Source organism: Chiloscyllium plagiosum, unplaced genomic scaffold (assembly GCF_037043375.1).
Source record: "Chiloscyllium plagiosum isolate Xiang-an unplaced genomic scaffold, Cpla_swu_hap1 HiC_scaffold_37, whole genome shotgun sequence".
NCBI lineage: Eukaryota > Metazoa > Chordata > Chondrichthyes > Orectolobiformes > Hemiscylliidae > Chiloscyllium > Chiloscyllium plagiosum.
The window spans coordinates 93,270,198-93,295,626 of NW_028270175.1; positions in this window are offsets into that span (position 1 = coordinate 93,270,198).

Genomic DNA, 25,429 nt, shown 5'->3' on the forward strand with positions numbered 1-25,429 from the left:
GCTGTGAATATAGACGGGGGTGGCGGTAGTGTGACAACTAAGTTTGTGTTTGATACAAAGATTGGCCGGGTGGTTGGCAGTGAGGAAGAAGGTCTTAGGATACAGGAAGATACAGATGGAATGGTCAAAGGGTGGACCAATGGCAGATGGAATGTAACCTTAATGAATATGAAATGATGCACTTTGGAAGAAGGAACTGTACAGGGGAGAACTCAATGAATGGCCGCACACGAGGAAGCTCAGAGGGTGCTTCTCCACAAATCCCTGAATGTGGTGAAACTGGTTAGTGCACAATTTGAGAAAGCATAAGGGACCGTATTCATAACCTTTATTCATCAAGGCAAAGGTTATAAGAGCTATGCGGAAGTTTGCTTTTGCCAAGATGGAATACTGATTGTAGTTCTGGGAGCCAAATTACGGGAAGAATGTGATTGTAGTGGAGGGGGCTCAGAGGAGATTCACCAGGATGTTCGCTGGGATGGAGCATAGTAGCTATGGAGAGAGACTGGACAAGCTCGGGCTGTTAAGTTTGGAGGAGAGAGGCTGAGTGGGCCGAGATTCAGAGGATAGGATTACGAGGGACATGGACAAGATGGATAGATAGCAGCTGTTCCTTTTAGTCAAAGGGCCAAGAACAATGGAACACATTTTAAAGTGAAGGGTTTGAGAAGTGGAGAGGAATTGTCGATTGTTTTTCACTCAGAGGGTGCTGGGGTCAGGAATGCACTTCCTGAGAGAAGAATTGTCATGGTAACTTCACAATCATTTAAAAATGCACGGTTGTGAACTTGAAATGCCATAAGATTCACGGCAACGGTTTTGTGTCGGAAAATGGGGCTAATGTAGACCGTGCTGTATTGTTGATGGGAAAAAGTCTGTGCTTCTGTGTTTGTATGGCTGTGGCAGGTCAATCATTGAGTAGCTTAAGGTAGGAATTGATGGGTTTCTGAAGAGTATATTAACAAGGTTTTAAGATTGAACTTGTAATATCTTCTGAAAATATGTCAATGGCAAAATTACGGGGAAAAAAGGTGCAGCTTTCTTACAGTCTGATACCAGAGAATTGAGGACAGGGAAAAGGCAGAACTGTGGACCAAATACTTCACATAAGAAAACGAAACAAAAAAGAAAACTTCCCATCAAAACTAGTGGACATTAGTCTGTTTAGAAAAAGGGAATAGAATGAAATTAGCAACTAATAGTTTTAGAGGAAGTATTGGAACTGAAAGTAATGAGCATAGACAAAGTCAACAGAGATTGAACAAATGGGAATCATATTTCAGAAAGTGCCTTTAGCATAATAATGGAGAAGCAATCAATGAAATATGTGCATTTTCAGAAAGATTAGATTATATTACAGTTTGGAAACAGGCCCTTCGGCCCAACAAGTCCACGCTGAAGCGCAACCCACCCATACTCCTACATGTACCCCTTACCTTACACTATGGGCAATTTAGCATGGCCAGTTCACCTAACCTGCACATCTTTGGACTGTGGGAGGAAACCGGACTACCCGGAGGAAACCCACGCAGACACGGGGAGAATGTGCAAACTCCACACAGTCAGGCGCTGTGAGGCAGCAGTGCTAACCACTGTGCCACCGTGCTGCCCACATTTTTGATAAAGCCTATTATGCAAATTCAAATCCTATGGGATTGGGACTAATATGGTTTTAGAATGGGAGAGTTGGCAGGAAGCAGTGAGTAGAAATAAAACTATGTATTTTTTCTAATGGAAGGGTTGGAGGATATAGCAGGGATCGGGGTTTGTGCCGCAGCTATTCCCAATACACATCATATATTTGATTGAGTGGGATCAAATACAATATTTTCAAGTTTGCAGATGGCACTAAACAATATCAGATTGCGAGTGGGTGAGCAGGATGTCAAAATGCTCCAAGACGATTGAGACAAGTGGAGTGTCTGGGCAAATACGTGGCACATGAGGAGCAATGGGGAGGGGAGGCGTGGGATATGTGATATTGTGACCTTTGATGGGAAAAACAGAACTGGAGCCTATCATTTGAAAAGGGATTGGTTGAAAACTGTTGATCTATAAAGGAACTTAAGCTGCATGTTTGTTTCTTCTGTGCAGCCCTCCAAAGTCAGTGTAGGGCAATGAGATCTGAATCATGAAGTCAATACTGGGAATGGTATTGGCACGCTGACCAGTGTACACAGACCCAACAAGTGGGGAGCTGTAACATTGAAAAAGGATCTGGATCTCCCTGTACACCAGTCACTGAAAGCAATATTGCAGGAGCAGAAAGCAGATAGGCAGATAAATCGTGTATTCACCTTCATTTCAGGGGGATTTGAATACACGAGTAAGGGTGTTTTACTGCAGCTGTTCAGGGCATTGGTGAGACCTCATCTCGAAAACTGTGCAGTATTATGTTCAGTTTTGGTCTCTTTACCTAATAAAGGACAAACCTGACATTGAGGGAGAGCAGCGAAGATAACCAGACTGATCGCTGTTGTGGGAGCAGAATCTGGGGCGGCTGGGCCTGAATTCCATGGGCTTTTGGAAAATGAGTGGAGATATCAGTGAAACATATAATACTCTGTCAGGACAAGACAGATTGGAAGCAGGTGTGGCAATTCTCCTGGCTGGGACATCAGAACAAGGGGCCACAGTATTAGGTACAGACAGACCACTCTGCATTGAGATGAGAATAAATGTCTGAACTCAGAGACTGGTGAACCTGGGGAATTATCTCCCAGATCAGACTGTGGAAACCAAGGCACTGGATATAAAAATGGATTTCTGGAAACGAAAGGGCTCGGGAGAGAGCAGGGTATGATATGAAGATAGAGGATCAGATATCAAATAACGTGGTAGCTGTGTTCCTGTGAATCATTGTATTGCAGAAAATCATGCAATATTAATAATGTGGTCTATGGGGAAAACAGAATAATGGGCAAACCGCAAAATATCAGTAAAAAACCAAAATTAAAGTTCGTCTGACACACACACACTAGCACAGTCTAAATAAGCCTTTAAATCATATATGGTAATGAAATAGTGCTGGAAATGCAACACTTTCACAATACATTCACTGGCTACATCCCTGTACCTTTCACCAAACTCTTCATCAGAAAGTGCGCAGGGCTGACTGACCACGTGATGCCAACATGGAATTCCACTTCTCCTGAAGATTCTCCCCCGGTTTGAAATAAAGTTCCTTCTAATTGGAGAGTGCAATTCCCCGTTTCAGGCTCAGGTTCAAGGCTTTGCAGAGTGGATTGAATTCCTGTTTTAGCTGAACCCTCAGAGGGTGCATTTTGCTGACAGAGGATCCTGAAGCTGGGTTTTGTTGTTAAGCTGGTGCCTGGCAAGGAATCGCATCACAGTGAACGGGAGCTCACTTTATAGAAAAAAGGTGCAGAATTCAGGAATCGCATTGCAGTCAAATCACGTTTAATAAACCCGCGTTATCAGAGAACTGCTTGGATATTGAATCGAGGAGCAAGATTGATGGACTGAAGGGACTACAACAGTTCTTATTTTATATTTCACAATGTTTAAACATATTTATAGGTATGAACACCGTGTCAGGAAAACTGCATTGAGGAGATTTTCTCAATGAACTAGAATGGGGAAGGCTCAATGTGTTGAATGGCCTACTCCTTTCCTGATGTTTCCGTGCAGCCTGTGGGAAAGCTCTGTCAATGTTGTCACAAGCTCTCAGGTATTAGGAAGGTGGACTCTACAGGATCAACAGGACTGTGACTCCCGTTCCTTTTTTTGATATCGAGGCTGGTGCTGTGTATTCTGTCTGGTTTTATCCTTTAAGACTTTGGAGCAGTGTGATACAATTGAGTGTCTTGCTTGGTCGTTTCAAGGACCATTGAAGACTTTATCACATGGCTCTGTGTCTGGAGTTATTTTTCGGCCAGACCAGGAAAGCACGGGAGATTCACTTCCTGAAAGTACGTTGGGGAAGGAGATCGATGTTTACAATCAACATTGGATGCAAGGTCACTGTTGCCATCACCAGATTCTAGATCGTGATTTTTTTTTTAACTTCCACCAGCTGCCAAGAGCATTATCCTGTATTGGATTAGCAATCCAGTGACATTCCCACAACAGCACCATGTCCACAAAGGAACCTATCCGAAATCACACTGCGCGCGTTATTTCTGTACTGCTTGACAGCTCTGTCAAAATGAACTCCCACCAATGTGATTATCGTGAAAGCACTGAGGGAGTGTTAAATGGTCAGAATGTAATTAATAATCTATTATAGGACGGGACATAGTTGAGTAATTTTCCACAATGCGAGGGAATGGTCAGAGTTGGAGCTGGAATGTAAAAGCTTCCCCAGGGACACGGCTTGTTGTGCAGCACAAGTCTTCAATACCATTGCGGGAATGGTGTCAGGGCCCATTGCCTTTGTCGTATCTACGTGTCCAACTGTTTCTTCATGTCAAGTGCAGCGAATCGAATTCGTTGAAGCCTGGCATCTGTGATTCTGTGGGCATCATGACGAGGGTGACGTGTATCATCGATTCAACACCTCTGGCTGAGGATGGTGCAGATACTACACCCTTGTCTTTTTCATTAATGTGCAGGGCTGTTCCATTACTTAAAATGGGGATATTTCTTGAATCCTTTCCTCCAGTAAATTGTTTAGTAGTACACCAACATTTATGTCTGGATGTGGCAGGACTGCAGACCTTAGATCTTATCTGTTGGTCTTGGGATCATTTCGTCCTCTCTATCAGATGTTAGTTCTGCTGTTTGGAATGAAACCATTCAAGTGCGGTAGCTTTAATGGTTTGTCATCAGCTTTAGGTGCTCCTGGTCCTGACATTGGCATGTTCACCCACACACATCATTGAACCATCACTCGGCTTGGTGGTAATTGTAGACTGATGGAATATCATGGGGAAAATGATATCCATTATGTTTGAGTACAATCCTGCTTCTATTGCTGCTGTTTTCAACAGCATCACGTGATAGCCCAGTTTGAGCTGCAATTCCTGCAATTCAATTCTACTGACTGTCCCCCAGTTCACATCGAGACCCATTCACCCATCAGCCGTGAACTCAGTGACACCACCTGGTTTCCATTTTCCTACTTTCATTCTGCTGAGGGTCTCTCCTTGATGTCATGCTTCCAATTTGTTACATTACTCAAACCCTTTAACATATTCATCTGAATCTTCTCCTTTATCTTAATGTCACCTTCTGCGGTTGAATTGAAAGTGTTTTTCTCTGGTTTTCTCCCTAACCATGATGAAGAGCTCTGTGGTGTCAGTGATGCCAGCCATATGCAATTTCAGAGCCAATGCATGTGTGCACTTTGCATTACCATTCAGTTCCCAGGGTACGACGCTCCGTGTTGGACGGGGCATTTAAGAAGCTTTCACAAATTGGAACTTGTTCAAAAATTGCTGAAGAAACAAAGCAGGTCTGCGGGTGTCTTTTGTAGTGAATGTAGAGTTAATCTTTTGGGTACAGTGACTTTTTTAGAAGCTCTGTTTCTCCAGCAATTTTTGTGTTTTTAGTTCCAGTGTCCTTCGCTATTTCTTTAATTGAAAATTTGTGCTGTGTCTATTCGTTTCTGGAGAAGCCCAGCAGGTCTGGCAGCATCTGCAGAGACAGAGGAACAGCATTAGCCTTCCAAGTCCGTGTGACTTGTTCAGAACTGAAAAAGGTTGGAAACTGGGCTTTTTAATCCCTTGCCAGAGTTGGGGGATGCATGACTTGGAAAATAGGGCATGGCATAAGATAAACGGGCTATCAGCAGTTGTGAACGAGAAGATGATGCAAAATGGGTTTAAATTAAGATGTGAATGAGGGAAAGGGGTTCTCTCTAACTGAGTGTAAGATAAAGAAAACAACCACACAACGTCACAGAGAGAACAGGTGAGAGAATGTTGACCATGTGGTATTATATAGATCTAGCAAGAGATAGGATTTCACTCTATAGATCATCACCTCCTTCACGCTAAGGAATTCAGGTGATTGACCTCATATTGGCACTAGTAAGAGTTTCAATCTGCCCTAGTTTTGTAATATAGAGCAAAACTGACAGTATGAAGTTTGGGCTATTTTCTTTACCAGTCATCTTTATAATTCTTTCAAATTTGAAGTGCTTATTGTTAAACATTTTATCTTAAAATTAGTATCAGATGGAGTGTAGGAGGTTGAGGGGTGACATTCTCGAAGTTTATAATGTCATGGGAGGCATGGATAGGGTGAATAGTCAAGGTCTTTTCTGCATGATCGGGTAGTCCAAACGTAGATGCATAGTTTTAAAGTAAAAGAGGGAAAACTTGAAAGGTATAAAGGGGCAACTTTATTTACACAGAGGGTGATGTTAGTGCGGAATGAGCTGCCAGAGGAGCAGTCGTAGATGCAATAACAGCTACAATATTTCAAAGACATTTGGACAAACATATGAATGGGAAGCGTTGAGAGGCATATGGGCCAAGTGCAAGCAGATGGGATTAGTTTAGTTTAGAAAACCTGGTCAGCATGGACAAGTTGGGCCAAATGGTCTGTTTGTGCACGATATGACTGTATGAATCTTGAAAGCGAGGAGAATGTACGAAAAGATATGATGTAATACATTTGCAAGAAATATAAAAGCAAGCATCATGAGCTTTTCCGTCTGTGTAAAAAAAAAATGTTTGTGAGCTGAGGCAGAAGTACAGTAAGGAAAGTACATTGAGGCCATATGGAGGGTGTAAGTCGGGAACTGGCCACAGGGAAGAGGCAAATAACTTACACCAGTATTTTAAATCGTTCCTCATGGGGAAAGTACTGTAAGCATTTAAATGGTATCTCAACAAAATGGTAATAGGAGGGATTTCTTGAACTGTCTGTAACAAACGTAACAAGGTTTTAAACTAACAGATAAGAATAAGGATAGCCGGTCAGCAGTAATTCATAGTTAATTTTGAAAGAAGTGGTCATAGAGTGACTAGCGGCACTGTGGGAAATATTCCATAACACTCTGGATTACAGGAGTGTTCCAGCGAAACTGGAGACCCTCCAATGTGGCGCCTGCCTTCAATAAACGAATGAAACAGAAAGTAGGAACCATTTTGTCTAACCATTATTGCTGGGAATCTTCTAGAGCCTGTTGGTAAGGAAGGAATTGCTGGGCAGTTAGAAAAGCTAAACCCAGAGTTGGCATGATTTTGTGAAAGGGAAACTACTTTTGTTCTGTAAAATCATACATTTTTTTTCTGGAGATCCCTGAGAATGTCAAAATTAGAGTCATGCTGGAAAAGCATAATAGGTCAGGCAGCATCCAAGGAGAAGGAAAGTCAATGTTTCGGGCAGGAGCCCTTCATCAGGAACTCCTGAGAATGTGACAAACGCCTTGATAAAGAGAACTGACCAACATAAGGCTTTCCAGAGATTTTCCACAAGGTATCACAAAATAAACGTTCTGATACAAGACAGAGACTTTTAGTTTGATGGATAATATATTAGCATGGATTGACGGTGGGTTAACACATAGAAATCGGAGAGTCAGAATTAATGGATCTTCATGATAAAGGTGTATCTACTGGATTACCACAAATATCAGACCGATAGCATTAGTTATTTAAAATCTGCACTGATAGCCTGACGGCAGGAGCTGAGTGCAGTATACATCCGAGTTTGAGGATGACACTGAGAACCAAAATTCAGGCTGTTATTTAATGGAGAGGACTCCCAAAAAAAGGAGCAGTACAAAGGGATTGGAGTGTTTCTGTGCATGAAACGTAGCGTCAACATGCAGATGTTGCAAGTAGCTAGGTTGGTTCATGAGGCGGGTTCCTGACATGAAAAGGTTGATTTATTGAGTGCATCGAAAATGGTGAGGCGATTATTCATTGTGGTTGAAATGCATACGGGTGATATTACTGAAATGTACAAGATACAGAGAGGGTTTGACAAGGTAAATGCTGAGAAGGTTTTTCCCCTGAGCCTCGAACTCAAGGAGATAGATACCGAATAAGGAACACCAATTTCAATCTTCTCTCAGAACGTAGTGAATGTCTGAAATTCCGTATTCCAAAAGAGTTGTGGAGGGATGCAACGAATTGCGTGGGAAAGCGGAGTTCAGACCTGGAGCCGATCAGCATGTTCTTATTAAATGAGCGTTCAGGCTTGAGGGGCCGAATGGCCGAATCCTGTTCTTTTTTCTTGCATTTTTATGTTATGTTTTTGGAAAGTATCGGGTTATTTTCCTGGAAATCGTATTGTACGATGTTGCATTCAGGGAGAGCAGAAGATTTGTTTGAGTTAACCCTTGGTGGGGTATGGTGACTTTATTCACTGTGAATCTGGTTCTGGAACATGACTCACATATGGAGGAAAAGTTACAGACAGGGGAAGCCTGCAAAGAAGGTTTGAGGTTGGTGGTCACTTTCTGGCCCAGCCTGGATTTTCTAAGTACATTTCTGAAACTGCACCTAACCATTGGAGTGGTCTCGATCTGCAGGTCCCAAGGGCTGAATGGAACATCAGAACACAGGACTGAGGGACACAAGGGGGTCATTTGGACCTTTGACACTACTCCACACGTAAATAAGGTCGTGGCCCATCTCATTGTGTTCCCAGCTGCACTTTTCTCTCCATGCACCATTATCCCTGATTCACCTGACTATCAACATTCAAACGAGGACAGCCTTGCTTTAATATAAAGATTCAACCATCCCAAACTTCTGAGAAAGAGAATTCACACTTTAATAAAATCCAACTTTGAGAATTACTCCTGAATCCGGTTGTGACTGAAGTTGGAGGGTGTCAACAGTTTCCTTTTCTAGTCCCACTCCTCCACTACTCATAACACATTTTTAAAGTAACCAGGTTGGTGATATGACCGATTATAAAGGTTTCAGACTGGGCCAGATTCAGTGACAGGAACAAGTCAGGCAGATTTCTTTCATCAGCGGCAGGTAACTAATAGGGCTAATGGAGCAGTATGGTGGATTTGTGGTTAGCAATGCTACCTCATATCAGCAATGAGTTGAGGTCAATTCCAACCTTATCCGACCCTCTATGTCAAGTTTGAACATTCTTCCCGTGTCTGTGTGGGTTTCTACCCAGTTCTCCATTTTCCTCTCATATTCCAAAGATGTACAGCTTAGAGTGATAGGCCATGCTAAATTACTCAGAGTGACCAGGAATGTGTAGCTTAAGTGGGTCAGTCATGGGAAATGCAAGGTTACATGGGTAGGGTAGGGGGACAGGTCTGGGTAGGATACTGTTCGGTGGATTTGTGTGGACTCGATGGGCAAAATGCCCTGCTTCCACACTGTCGGGGTTCTATGACAATGACTTCAAGTTTGGACTATGCAAACACCCAGTGGGCATCTAGTTGATCCATTCACCTCAAGGCATTGTGTATTTCAATAAGATCAGATCTCATTCCAAGGGTAACCTGTTAAAGTCTGCATATTGTCAGCCCTTCATCCATGGAATAAGTGAAGGGAAGCACATCTGAACTGCTTCCAATATTACTATATCCTTTCTTAGATAAGGATACAAAAATAAAACTAATCTCAAACATCGATGAGTTGGTTTATGTTCATTTTCTCAGGGTGCAGTGAGTCTTTGGAACACTTTTTCCTGCAGACTATTCGAGGCAGAGATATTGAATATTTTTGAGGCAGGTTCACGAATCACAAAGAAGTCAAGGATTATCGAGGAGTGGGCAGCAATGTGCCTTGTGGGGAAACTGTAGACAGTGGGACTGAATGGCACGGCTCCAGAATCTCCAGGAATTGAACGAAATGATAACATCGATAAAGTTTTAAGGGGGAAACAAGATGGCAGCGATATGAAAAGTCTGCTTTGCTGGGCTCTGAATCACAGTGGTAATCTAACCTACCCCACCACAGTCATTTACTTAAAATTGAACACACAATGAGCTATAGAATCCTCACTAATTTCGTTTTGTCAAGTGGAAATGACAAAACACGGGAAAGGATCGAGTAACGTCAGAATCTTTCAGCATGCCTGAGGCTGTAGCTGTTACCCCCTCTGCTCGTTCGATGGACCCAGTTACTCACCAGGCCTTGGTCACCGAGTTCACCAAGTTCCGTGAAATGATTGAAGCTATGATTGAAGAAAAGTTCAGCAGGAAACTAGAACTACTCTCAGCCGTGCTCCAAAAACATGACGAGCAACTTGAAAGCCTTGGAAACAGAATGGATGAGGTCGAGCGCCAAACTGCACGGGCAGAGAGTGTGATCGATTCCTCTAAGGAGCGGATCCTTGCCCTTGGAAAACATATCCGTACCTTAACTGAACAAGGTGACGACCTCGAGAACAGGGCAGAATGAAGAATGTTCATATCATCGGTCTGCTGGAGACATAAGGTGTTCGGCCAATGATTTTTTTTCGAGAACTGGCTGCCGTGATTCCTTCACTTCGAAGCTGAAGAGCGGCGGGTGAAGAGTGAGGCAGTTCATCGGGTAACAGCGCGCAGGTCAGACTCAGACAAACACCCTCACCCTGTCCTTGTGCGATTACGTGGTTGCAGGGGCATTCAAAGACTTATGGAAGCTTCCAGAACACAGGGAAAAGATCCGGCAAGGGCTCCAGGATTATGTTCTTCCAGGTCTTTTCAGCGGCAGTGATTCAAAAAAGAAAATCTTTTGATGATACCAATACTAAGGGAACTTGAGATTCAGTATTCCTTAATGAACCCAGCGGTGCTCCGTATGCTTTCAATAGATCCACGCACTGGTGAATTTTTCAGTAGATCCATTGACTCTCCAGAGGACGCGAAAACCTTGTGGACACTATAAAACAGGCTGGATGCTTTCATGGATATCGATAATCATGCTTCTCTCGTTTTAAAGGAAGTTTGTTGAATCTTTCTGCTATTAAATTATAGTTGGCGATGGGTAGAGTACACACTTTTAACTTGATTAATATTCCGACACGTTTTTCTCTTGCTTAGTTTGCGTGTCGGTTTCGGCAAAAGCTGGAGGGAGTTATGAAGGTGATCATGATGACTGAATACCTACCTAAGGGCAGTTCAATCCCGATGTTTGTGATTAATTGCCCTGGATGCAGTATTACGAATGGGGAAGAAGATAAAGATTTGTGACGTGAAAATGCCCCCAGTGGGCGGGGTAAATGCCCCTCCTGAGAGCCATTGGCACTTTGTGTCCCGTTTTTTGTTGTCTTTGTATGTATTGATTTTAATGCAGATCAGTGCAAGTTCTTGCATTTTAGAAACTCAAATCAATATCGGAATTTTATGGTGAATGGCTGGGTCTTACGGAATGTAGTGGAACAGAGGGACCTTGGAATTCAGGTACATGGTTCTCTGAAAGTTGATTCAGAGGTAGACAATGTAATGAAGAAGACTGTTGGCACACTGGCATTCATCAGTCAGGGCACTAAGTAGCGAATTTGGGGAACAGGAGAATCGACGTTTCGGGCATAAGCCCTTCTGCGCTTTTCCAGCAACACATTTACAGCTCTGATCTCCAGTATCTGCAGACCTCACTTTCTCCTCAGCGAATTTGGGGAGAAATGCTGCAGAATTCGAGGCACTGATGAGGCCATACTTATAGCGTTATGTTCAGTTTTGTTAACTTTGCTATAGGAATGATGTCATTAAACTGGAATGAATGCAGAAGAAATTTACAAGGATGTTGCCAAAGACTCAAGGCTCTGAGTTATAGGGAGAGGTTGGAAAAGCTAGGACTTTTTACTTTTGCATGTATGAGACTGGGGAGAGGATCTTATTGAAGGGTATAAGATCATAACAGGCATGGATAGAGTGAATGCAGTCAGCCTTTACTTCCCGGGATTGGACAATCACGGACTAGAGGGCATCAGTTTAAGGTCAGAGGGGTAAAAACAAAAGGGAACCTGAGGAGCAACGTTTTCACACACAGGGGGATATGCATGTGGAATGAGCTAACAGCAGAAGTAGTTAAGGTGGGTAGATTCACTACATTTAAAATGCATTTTGACAAATACAGGATAGGAAAGGATTAGTAGGATACGGGGCAATGGTTGGGAATGGGGTTAGTGTGAATTGACATTTTGGTCGGAATGGATCAGTTTGAGCCGAAGGGCCTATAGGACTCTATGACGCTAACAACCATTGCTTATCTCCCACTGAATGTTATTTTGTATTTTCCCAATTCACTGAAACAAACTTGACCCTCTCGGCTCCATGCTTCCATCATGTTTGACCAAAATGTACAAACGTTCTATATTGTATGCAGACGCCGTGTAAAATACAACATATTAATGTCACTACTCCTCCAAAGCTGCTTCAGAGCAAGGATATTGATTAGTCCTCCTGACGACACAACACCAAATCCGAAAAAAAACTTGATCTCTAGTTTGGTTCAATGCATACTCTTCAACCCACCTGATATACATTTAGGGAATTTATTTTTCACAGCATGAACAGTCACTTAGTTAACGCAGTTGAGATGCATCTTGAGACCATCCAATAAGACTGCAGTATCCATGATATTTGCATGTCTAATTTTCAGAGCATATAGCGCACAGAATTTCTGCAACAGTTTTAGTTTCGATATATAATACACCAATGTTTGCTTCTCCTTAAGCTGAATCTGAGGGACATGGTCTGTGGCGTTATTGGTGATAGACTTGGATAAGACATTCCGGAAGGGTCACCTTGACGCTGTGATACAGGACAAGCGTCAATATCCTTCTCCGCTCTGTCAGGATAAGGGTCACCATATTCTATCTGCTCCTTCACACTCCCTGTATACCTGTTATAGCACTGACCCCCGAACAAGGCTCGCACTCTATTTCCAAATAAGGCTCAGGCATTTCGAAACTCACTATTGAATTCAACAACTTTCTTCCTCACTTTCTCTGTCACCTACACAATACCCCCCACACTAATAATACTAAATTTATTTACAACTGTCGACTGACTCATTCCGGACAGCTCATCATTTCCCCCAGCCCCACATCCAGCAACATTAACAGCAGGGTCACCCATTTCCACTCTCCCTCCCTCTCTCCCTTTCTTCTGTTCCAAGAGAAACTGTCTGAAATGGGACAGAAAGGGCCAAGCCGGGTGGTAATGTGCCTGATATCTGTTCCCTCACACCCTCTTCTCCCGCCACGTGGGGAGGAACCTGGCATGAGCCGGACAGAAACAAGATGGCTCATGGGAAGCTTCTGGAACATCCACTTCCCATCAACTGAGTAAAGAGTAACATTCAGTTCTCACTTTAAACCCGCTGTCAGTTCCAACGTCAGTCCATTCACTCTCAAACAAAAACAGATACCTCACTGCACAGAGATGCAGACACTGAAATGCACAGACGTATTAGTAAACACCCCAACATACTAACATGCACAACACATATAAGGAGATAGGCATACACACACATTGCAACACACAAAGACAAATACAGTTACACACAAATAGACACAAACATAGATAGAAACACAGAGGCCGATACATAGGTACATAGATGTAGACACACAAATACACAGAAAACAAGCACATGGACACACACATACGGACACACACACACACATATATATATATATATATATATATATATATATGTATATATATATATATATATATACATACACACAGAGACACAAGCACTAGTGTCATTAAGACATAAATCGGCACGTTTTTGGTTTGTAAAGAGATCAAGGATTCTAGGGAGAAGGCATGAGAATGCGTTTGGGGTACATATAAGAAATTATTGAATGGCATATCAGACTCGATGGGCCGAATGGACTAATCCTGCTCCTTTTTTCATGCTCATGTGGTGTTATGCTGTCAAGTATTCATTTTCTGAGATTGCAGCAGAGGCTGTATTTGATACATATTTGACTGGAAAGAGTCAGTGGGAATGTGGGACAGGCTTGGAGGGCAGAATGGTTTATGGTTATTCATAATTACTATATCCTTAAGTATGAAAAGAGGTGGTGATTTGATGTGAGGTTAGCACAGTTTTAATGTAATGAAATAAAGATGACCCTTTCCATTTAGTGCCTGGCGGTCTGTGGTATCCTCATCCTCAGGGAATAGGGAAGACTCTGTTATTGAGGATATTCTAGGCTGAGCTCGACTGATCTTTGCTGGACAGGAGAGTCAATGTTTATCGGGAACTGACAGGAGAAGGATGATCAGAGACAATTGGACCAACCATGATCATTCTGAATGTGTTGTTATCTCAATCCACCCTCGATGCTGTTATAGAGATATACTGCTGCCCCTACCCCATGTGTTGTTCCCTCAATCCACCATCGAGGCTGTTATGGAGATATACTGCTGCCCGGAACCCATGTGTTGTTCCTTCAATCCACTCCTCGATGCTGTTGCAGGGTAGGGGACCACCCCAATCCGTCAGACAGGATCGCTACAATGAGACAAGAGGAGACCATTCTGCCCCTCTAAGAAATTACACAGGAATATAGAATTAAGTAATTCAGATCGTTGATTACATTACACAGCCCAGGACGAGGCCATTCAACCCGCCTGAACGGCTACACAGAACAGGAAATATGTCGTTAGCAGGAAATACATAGTAGAGAGAAATGTTTACTTTCAGGCTGCAAAGCTCGAACTGATGGAGTGCCTCAGAGATCACTGTGGGGTCATCAATGACCAATAATCTGTATCAATAATTTGGAGGAAGGGGAGAGAATGGCTTGGAGCTCAATTAGCTCGTACACCAAGATGGTCATTCATTGTGTCGTCAAATTGAGATCCTGAGTCTGCAATATGCCCGAAACGTCGATTTTGCCTGTCCTCGGATGCTGCCTGAATTGCTGTGCTCTTCCAGCACCACTGATCCAGAATATGATTATAGATAGGGAAGGTTAGTGCGGAAACCTTCAGTTGAAATAACATAAGGTAACTTGTCTATTTTGGCATGAAGGATAAAATAATGGTAATCAATTTAAATGGAGAGAGATTGCAGAACTCTGTGATACAGGCGGTTTCCATGTTTCTGGGACATGAATCATGTGAAGCCAGTCTGCAGATGCAGCAAGTGATTTGGAAGGTAAGTGGAATGATGCTGTTTTTGACAAACGCTTAAGGTTTAATTGCAGGAATGTTTTACTGCATCTGTACAGGGCATTGCTGAGACCACATCTGATGCACTGTGTGCAGTTTTGATCCCCTAACACTAAAATAAAAGGATATAATTATTTTTGAAATTTTCAAAGAGGTTTCCCTTTCCTCATTCCTGGGATGGCGGCCTTTGGTTATGGGGGATAATCAGTTCTGATCTTAGCCTACAAATAGGATTGAACCACCATGACTTTCAGAAAAGTGCATCAGCTGGATGCATATTATCTCTTGTCAGGGAGACTAAAGCTAGAGAATAAATTTGAATAAAAAGATGCATTGCTATTAACACTCATAGTATGAAGACACCTACCAGTATTTACAAATTAGACAGACACGTGTAAGCATGTCATCAAATTATAAAATGGGGACATTTTCTGAGATTGAATGGAATTGTGTACAACAAGAGCAATGATGCCCCTGCATATAATCCATAATCAGATTTTCCAGAGAATGATCCAGGAGAGCACACATTGTCAAGTTTGGTGTTCAGTTGACATCATTGTATGTTTCAATACAGAGAGGGAGAAAATTGTTCCCTGCCTGAGAAGCAACAGCCGATTGATCCCTTTCTCTTACTTTGTTCCACCAGATAGCAAAGTGTCAGTCTCTAAAATCCCTGCGTTATCTTTGCCACTTGTGATGGATTCCTGGTGAGGATTCATTGGAAACTCTCATATGCCCGAAACAATGGGATTTCAGCCAAATCCAACTGTTCCAGAAAACAATCCCACAACCGGTAGCTTATTTGAACAGAATAACTTCAAAGGCAGAATAACATTTGGAGCACTCTGTCATTTTACAATTTGATATGAGTTCAACGTTCTGTGTCTTACATTTTTTTTTCTAGAAAATGACCTACTCTGAGACCGATATCATTGGCCACATCATTAAACTGGTTACATTTAAGACTGGTGTAACCAGTGGAGGAGTGGGACGGAAAAGGAAACAGTGACCCTCCAACATTGGCTGGAACACAAATGAGAAATTTGCAAAGGGCTGTCCAAGTGGAAATTCCCTCCCCAGACGTTTGTGGTGCCTGGATGTTTACATTTGTATTTATTGACATTTGACAGAAAAGTGAATGTAGAAAATGGAATACAGACAGAAAAGTGCTGGGTTGACCACAATAACATGTCCCATAATCTTTGTGCATGGTGGAGCGGTGACAAAGTGTCTAATGGCACACTCCTGCTGCTCAGTCTTATGTTCCTATGTTCCATCCAACCACTCACAGCTCCTGCAAGGAGCAGTTGGAGGCCATTTGCTCCAAATACCTAATCAACAGTAACACAGCATCTCATTCAGTCCCGCAAGACTGTCACACGCGCGGTTGTGGGTTGGAAAATGCTATTTGGAAATCCAGGCTGGGTTCAAAAGACGCCTCTGGTCTCTTTGCAGAGTGTCTCCTCCCTGCAACTTGTAATTTATTTGTTGGTCATAGTACAGGCCCAAATTCACTGTGAGTACAACCCTCATATCTCACCCAGAGATGACTCACAAAATACTTTGCTGTGTCTGATTGCAACATCCAATAACAGAACGTTCAGGAAAATTACAACCTTTAACTTTGTAATTACAGAATATGAGGACATAAGGAACCGGATCAGCTAAGTCGGACGATCAAGCTATTGTCTAACATCATGGCTGATCTATTATTGGCATTAACTTCTTTTTCATGCCCACTTTTTCACATCCCATAGCTGTCTGACAGGTCAAAAATCCATCTCCCTACTCCTTAAATACTTTCAGTGATGTAGCTCCAATAACTCGCTAGCCCAGATAATTCCTGACATTGATTACCCGCTGTGAGAGGAAAACATTCCCTACACATACATCGTCAACTAATTGATATGAACGAGAGGTGAACACAGGGGCTCAGCAAACAGTGAATGGCTTTGATATCAAGTGAGTAATTGACTGAGGATGGCATCAGGACCACCCACTTATTTGAGCTGAATGGAAATCAAGTGTAACCTCCCACTTGTCTGGGTCTTTCCGAGCACAAAGAAAGATGTTTGTGGTCGGTGGCCAACAGCCCTAACAGTTCCGGGATAACTCTGCAGGAGATCCTCAGGTTAGCCTCCTCAGCACAAACATCTTCAACTGCTATATCAATGCCTTTCCCCATCATAAGATTTGAAGTAGGGATGATGACTGAAGATCACATAATATTCAGAGATTTTGTGCCTCCTCAGCTCCTGAACCAACTTGTGTCCATGTGCAGCAAGACCTGGGCAGCATTCAGTTTGTGCTGTTAAAGTGTCGGTAACATTCATGTAACAGCGCTGCCAGACACTGCACATTTCCACAGTTAATAAAGGAGCTCAATCAGCATCCCAGGCTGGTTGCACACTGATATGTGGAAGCCATTGAGCCCGTGGAAACTACTGAACAAGAAGCGGGACATTCAATCCACCTACCTATTCCACAGGAAGAGAAGGGGTCTGGTCAGTACATCGAGCTGTTAAACAGGAACAGGCAGGGCCCAATCAGACCCTTAAACCTGTTCCATGAGACCAGGAGGAGGCTATTCAGCCCCACGAGATAGTTATACAGAAACAGGAGGGCGTCATTGATATTCTAACATGACAAACCAATGAAACCGAGACTGCATTGATATGGGGCTCCATGGTGTTAATCACGGTTCCATTGTTTGTAGAACATGTGCTACCTTAACATGGTTTGCTGGCAGTGATAAGGGAAACAAAATATTTTGTGTAAAGTCTCAAGGAGGCATCTTCCATCTCCGAGAAGACACTCCCATGTGCTCCATGTAGGTCAGAAGTTGCTGGGAAGAGTTAACTCTTTTATAATGAAGGTACTGTTGCTGCTGTCGGGATTATGGATAGCATGACGTTCATTGCAGGATCACGCACCAATTGAGCTGGATTAACGTTGGGAGAGTTTTTTTTTTCAAAAACCTGAACCTCTCTCTCTCTCTCTGAATCAAAATAGGGAGTGATGGTGGTTGGGTGGAACGTTCTCAGGGGCTCTTAAACTATCGAGAATCATGTAGCCCGAGTGAAAAAAAGCCATGGAATTTATCACCGTAATATTGTCTGTTTAGAACATCATAAGTGATTGTACATCCCCCTTAATGTTCAATGCAATCACCTTATTCTCTCATTGAGCTTCACTCACTGTTCATGTTGCCATCATCCCAGGGATTAGTCTGGTGAGACTTGAGAGAAAGTCTATCCACCGTACCCCAAATACTGCCTCAACACACTCAGGGATGATCACAGTAATCCTTTTCACTCACTTAGACATCGCCGTTTCTTTCCTTTGTTTTGAAACGCCATTATTGCTCTTTGCACTAGGACTGACATGGAATTTATAAGTCCCTTACATCTGTACGTCAGCATCAATAAAGCCAACACCAGAGTTGCCTATGGAGATGTGCATCACACTCGGGCAGAATTTCAATGAGATCGAATACACCGAAAAGATGTAATGATCACCTACCTGAATAGAAATGAGCTGTACAAATACGGGAAACAGGTAGAGGAAGGGAGCTATCTTTACTTTTGTTCTTCTCTCACAGGATGCATGCAGCCCTGGTCAGGGCAGCATGTTACGCCAATCTTAAACTGAGTGGCTGGTTCAGTTGTTCCACAGGACAGTAAAGAGTAAAACACATTGCTGGGGATTTGTGGTGTTATAATTCAGGATAAATTCTTCTGCTTAATTATAACCAGCATCACAGAAAAGATTTATCCAATGCAGTAATATGTGATAATTCTACAGTCTAAGAACTATTTAAAGTAAAAATTAACAACTTTATTTCTTAAAGTATTACAGAGAATAATAATCGAACGAATATTTACGACTTCTTCCTCTAACTTAACTTTGACCTTTCCCCCTCCACAATACGAGTCGATAAGACTCCTAATTATGATTTACAAAATAAAACTTCTTATCTCAAAACCAGGAAGCTTTCGGTTCTTCTCCAGAGTCCTGTCTTCTTTTCTTCTGGGGGATTCTGCTTTCATAGTTACTAATCAATGAATATACTTTTAAAGTAGCTATATTTCAGGCAGTCTTTGTATGCTGGTAGCTTGGCAGCTCTGCTCTCAACTGTTCAATTTCCCACAGTCTTGTACCTCCAAACTATTGGATTGTGTCATTGGCTTTTAAGATTATCAATATATTACATTCAAACTTGATTGGAGGTGGGTCATTTGGGGTATAATTTAAACTGTTTGGCTGAATTTGCTTTTGTCTCAAGACAATGAGCTAATCGAGTTGTTCAACCAAATGTTAAATTATATCTATTTTTCAGAAGACTCGGTGCTGTCAGGTAGTTAAAAGGTGCAGTACACCCACATGTTCATCACTGAAGTCACACGGAAACCTGACTAGGGAAGGTTGACACATTGACTTACCTAAAGGACTTCAGGCAAGCAGATGGGCTTTTATAACAAATGATAACGGTTGCTTTTAAATTCCACCACTTTCCTTCATGAGATGTCAACAGACTATTATTCTGTGGCTCTAGATTATGAGTCAATGACTTTATTACCATAAACTGTCTTCCTGTACGTGCAGGGAACACGTCAAACATCCTCAAGAGCAATTATTTAGTGACGGACATGTGATTAGAAGGCACTTGAAACTGTTGCATCCAGATTGAACAAAGGCAAAAATCATGGTTCATTCAGAAGTTACACTGAGACTGCAGACGAGACTGAGATATCATGATGGTGGTTTTGGACATGATTGGTGAGTGGGGAGGACATGGAGATGTAAATCCGTGAAGGACAAAATGGATTATGGAGTTTGAGAACATTCTGTGTACTTCTCGCATATCAGTGAGTAGTTTATAATTAGTCGTTTGATAGTTATATTTTTTGTTTGGAACTGAAGACATTGACTTGCACTTTCCAAAATTTAAATATCATGAGCAGAAATTGAGTTCAACCCAGTTTAGTAGACAAATATAATGACTTACCAGGAACACCAACATTAGCAAGGATGAGGTAGTAGCCACCTTGAATAATCCAAAGGATATCCTGGATCCGTGATGCTAATGATATCCAAGGCCGAGAAAGCCAGTAAAGACCAGAGGATAAACTTCTGTCCATTGTTGGAACATTCCAGTGTAGTGTTCTCAGATTCTGTTCCATTGTTGGAATATTCCAGTCTAATGTTCTCAGATTCTGATCCACTGTTGGAACATTCCAGTCTAATGTTCTCAGATTCTGATCTCTCCTCCCGCGCTCTCTCTCGAGCTGCTGATCCCTGTTAGTGCTGTCAGTGATGCTCCTACTCACACTATGTGATAGCATATTGAACAGAGCCCATTTATATTTCAACCTTGGAAACTCTCCACTGCCATAATTAGGATTCACTGAGATTGATGTTAATCACAGTCACTGAAAAATAGCTCCAGTTAACCCCTTTGAATTCAATAATGATTTTATTAAAATTTAAAAGAATTTTTAAAGTTTACACATTTGGCATATGATATGTGTGGTGGGTGAACAGGAAGAAATATTTGAGATGGTAGATTGATTGAATGTAATCATTCAATCTGACTGAGATATGGCAGTAATGTCAAAGGATTGTCAGAACGTAAACAACTTTCTCGGGATAGAAAGCGAAACATATAGTCTGTAACTACTGATCAGTGATTATAATGTCAGTAAAATATGTAGAGAACTTTCCTAGTCCATAATCTGACAGAAAATTGCTTATGCCAACATGAGTGATGACAGACAAATGGCATGGATATGATAACAGAGAATATGATGTGACATACAATTCAGATGGTTATTCAAGGTTCAGAGAGGGCAGGTAAGGGTCATGCTGTTAATTTTATCAATGTCAATCAACTGTATTGAAGTAAATTTCACTGGATTTTAATTGCAGTTTGATTATGTTATCGGGGCATGGCTGCTGAGACTGGAGGGAGGGAACATGATATTTCACAACCATCAGTATTGGAATTTTATTCTTCATAAATCATATGAAGATCAAATTTGAGGATGCATCTCCAATGAGGAATGAGCAGAGCCAATATTAACCATAAAACCAGAAGATATTGGAATACAAATTTCACCATTATACCCATTGAGCCTACTCCGCCATTCCATGATGGCTGTTATGCTTCTCAAACCCATTCTCACACTTTCTACCAGTAACCCTTGATCCCCTTTACAGTCAAGAGCCCATCCGTCTCACTCCTTTTCCTCCGCTACATCGATGACTGTATCGGCGCTGCCTCGTGCTCGCACGAGGAGGTTGAACAGTTCATCCACTTTACCAACACCTTCCACCCCGACCTCAAATTCACCTGGACCGTCTCAGACTCCTCCCTCCCCTACCTAGACCTTTTCATTTTTATCTCAGATGACGGAATCGGACATTTACTATAAACCGACCGACTCCCACAGCTACCTAGACTACACCTCCTCCCACCCTGCCCCCTGTAAAAACGCCATCCCATATTCCAAATTTCTTCATCTCCGCCGGATCTTCTCCCAGGAGGACCAGTTCCAAAACCGTACAGCCCAGATGGCCTCCTTCTTCAAGGACCGCAATTTCCCACCAGACGTAGTCGACGATGCCCTCCACCGCATCTCTTCCACTTCCCGCTCCTCCGCCCTTGAGCCCCGCCCCTCCAACCGCCACCAGGACAGAACCCCACTGGTCCTCACCTACCACCCCACCAAACTCCATGTACAACGTATCATCCTCCGTTATTTCCGCCACCTCCAAACGGACCCCACCAGCATGGATATATTTTCCTCCTCTCCCCTATCAGCGTTCCGAAAAGACCACTCCCTCCGTGACTCCCTCGTCAGTTCCACACCCCCCACCAGGTGTCACTCAGGTTGATAGAGCTTGTAAGAAGGCCTATGGTGTATTAGCGTTCTTTAGTAGAGGGATTGAATTCAAGAGTCGTTAAGTGATGTTGCAGCTGTACAGGTTAGGCCACATTTGGAGTACTGTGTGCAGTTCTGGTCGCCTCACTTTAGGAAAGATGTGGAAGCTTTGGAGAGGGTGCAGAGAAGATTTACCTGGATATTGCCTGGAATGGAGAATAGGTCGTACGACGATAGTTTGAGAGTGCTAGGCCATTTCTCGTTGGAACGGAGAAGGATGAGGGGTAACTTGATAGAGGTTTATACAATGATCAGGGGAATAGATAGAGTAGACAATCATAAGCCTTTTCCCCGGGTACAACAGAGTGGTGCAAGGAGACATAAATTTAAGGTGAAGGGTGGAAGGTATAGGGGAGATGTCAGGGGTAGGTTCTTTACCCAGAGAGTGGTGGTGGCATGGAATGCGCTGCCTGTAGAGTGGCAGAGTCAGAATCATTGGCGAACTTTAAGTGGCAATTGGATAGGTACATGGATGGGTGCTTAAGCTAGGACAAATGTTCGGCACAACATCGTGGGCTGAAGGGCCTGTTCTGTGATGTATTGTTCTATGTTCTATGGTCTATGTTAACCCAACCTCCACTCCCGGCACCTTCCCCTGCAAACGCAAGAAATGCAAAACGTGCGCCCACACCTCCCCCCTTACTTCCCTCCAAGGCCCCACGGGACACTTACATATCCGCCACATATTCACCTGCACCTACAAACACATCATCTATTACATCTGCTGCACCCGATATGGCCTGCTCTATATTGGGGAGACAGGCCGCCTATTTGCGGAACGTTTCAGAGAACACCAATGGGACATCCGAACCAACTAACCCAACCACCCCGTGGCCCAACACTTTAACTCACCCTCCCACTCCACCAAGGACATGCAGGTCCTTGGAATCCTCCATTGCCAGACCATGGCAACACGACGGTTGGAGGAAGAGCACCTCATCTTCTGCCTGTTAACCCTCCAACCACAAGGGATGAAGTCAGATTTCTCCAGTTTCCTCATTTCCCCTCCCCCCACCTTGTCTCAGTCAAATCCGTCGAACTCAGCATCGCCTTCCTAACCTGCAATCTTCTTCCAGACCTCTCCGCCCCACCCCACTCCGGCCTATCACCCTCACCTTGACCTCACTCCACCTATCGCATTTCCAACGCCCCTCCCCCAAGTCCTTCCTCCCTACGTTTTATCTTAGTCTGCTGGACACACTTTCCTCATTCTTGAAGAAGGGCTTATGTCCGAAGTGTCGATTCCCCTGTTCCTTGGATGCTGCCTGACCTCCTGCGCTTTTCCAGCAACATATTTTCAGCTCTGATCTCCAGCATCTTCCGCCCTCACTTTCTCCACTCCAAAATATACTCAATGAGCTGCACTCGACAGCCCTCTGTAACAGTGAATTCCATAGATTCACCGCTGTCTGGCTGAAGAGGTTTCTCCTTATCTTTGTTCGAAAAGGTCTTCTCTTTCCACTGTCCCCTCGGGTACTAGTCTCTCCTACATTGGATACATCTCCCCAAAATCTCCTGTCTCCCAGGTCATTTAGTATTCTGTAATTTTCAATTAGTCCTCCTAACATCCTTCTGAATTCAACAAATACAGACCCAGAGCCCTCAAATATTTTTTATATGTTAAGCTTTTATTTCCTGGCACCATTCTCGTGAATCTCTTTGGAAAACGCTCCAAGACCAGTACATCCTTCCAGAGATTTGGGACGCAAAACTGCGCACAATAATCCAAATGTGGCATGAGCAAAGCCTTGTAGAGCCTTAGAAGTACATTCCTACTTTTATATTTAAGCCTTCTAGAAATAAGTACCAGCATTGTATTTGCCTGCCTAACTACTGACAAACTGGAAGTTTTCCTTTCAAGATTCCTGGACTAAACTCCCTAATCTTTTTGCCCTTCAGACTTCTGAATTTGCTCGCTATTTCGGAAATAGTCCATGCCTCTATTCATCCTAGCAAAATGCTTTCCCACACTTTCCCAAATTGTACTGCCGCTTCTTTGCTCACTCTCCAAACCTGTGAAAGTCCTTCAACAGGTGAATGTGAGGACCGCAGATGCTGGAGATCAGAGTCAAAAAGTGTGGTCATAGAGAAGCACAGCCTGTCAGGCAGCATCCGAGGAGCAGGAGATTCGACGTTTCCGGCATAAAGCCTTCATCAGGAATGTGAGGTGGGCGGAAGGGGGCAGAGAGATAAATGGGTTGGGGGTGCTGGCGCTGGGAGGAAGGTAGCTTGGGAGGCGACAGCTATATGAAGGTGGGTGATGATAGTGATAGGTCAGAGTGGAAGGTGGATTTGATATTTGGGAAGGTAGATGGACAGGTCGAACAGTTCAAGAGGGCGGTGCTGAGTTGCATGGTTAGATCTGGGATCAGGTGGCGGGAGGGGAGATAAGGAAACGGGTGAAATTGTCCTTGATACCGTGTGTTTGGAGGGTCCCAAGGTAGAAGATGATGCATTCTTCCTCCAGAAGTCAGGTGGCTAGAATTTGGCAGTGGAGGAGGCCAAAAGCTTGCAGGACTTTGGCGGAGTGGGAGGGGGAGTTGAAGTATTCGGCCACAGGGAAGTGGGGTTTATGTGTCCAAGAGTGTTCCCTGAACCGGTCTGTAAGTTGACATCCTGTCTCGCCAATGTATAGGAGACAGGAGCAATGGACTGACTAGAAGAGGTGTTTGAATGCACAAGGATGTTCTCTGCCTGATGTGGTAGGATCCTTTGGGGCCTTGGGTGGAGGTGAGGAGAGAGGTGTTGGCACAGGTTTCATATCTCTTGCAGTGTCAAGGGATGGTGTTGGGAGTGGAAGGTGGCTTGGTGAGGGCGTGTGGACCTAACGAGGGAGTTGTGAGGGAATGGTCTCAGCAGTATGATGATAGGGGTGGGGAGCGAAGTATATCTCTGGTGTTGGGGTGTGACTGTTGGTGGCAGAAATGGCGGAGGATGATGCGTTGTATCCTGAGGAGGGTGGGATGGAAGGCGAACACCAGAGACGTTCTAATTTGTTGTCGTTGGAAGGGTGGAGTGCAAGGGCGGAGGTGTGGAAAGTTGAGGAGATGCACGAGAGCACCCTCCTGCAGCCGAACCAACTCTTTAATGCTGCCTGTCCCTCTATCTTTCTTTGCACTGTTTGAAAGCTTAGCCAGAATGCCCTCAGTTCCTTCATATAGATAATGAATGCACAAAGTGAAAGGTTGTGGTCCCAACACTGAGTTTTGTGGAACACCACCTGTTACTGGTTGCCATCCTGAGAAAAACACTTTTATCTCCACTCTATGCTTTCTCTCAGGCAGCCAAACTTCTATCCATGCTAGCACCTTGTCTCTAATACCATGGGCCCATACCTTTCTCAATAGCCTCATGCATGGCATTTTGTGAAAGGATTCTTGCGTGCAGAAGGATAACATCTATTGGTTCTCCTTGATTCAATCTGCTCATTACTCCCTCACTGTTTTCTAGCCGGTTTGGCAGGACTGATCTCCCCTTG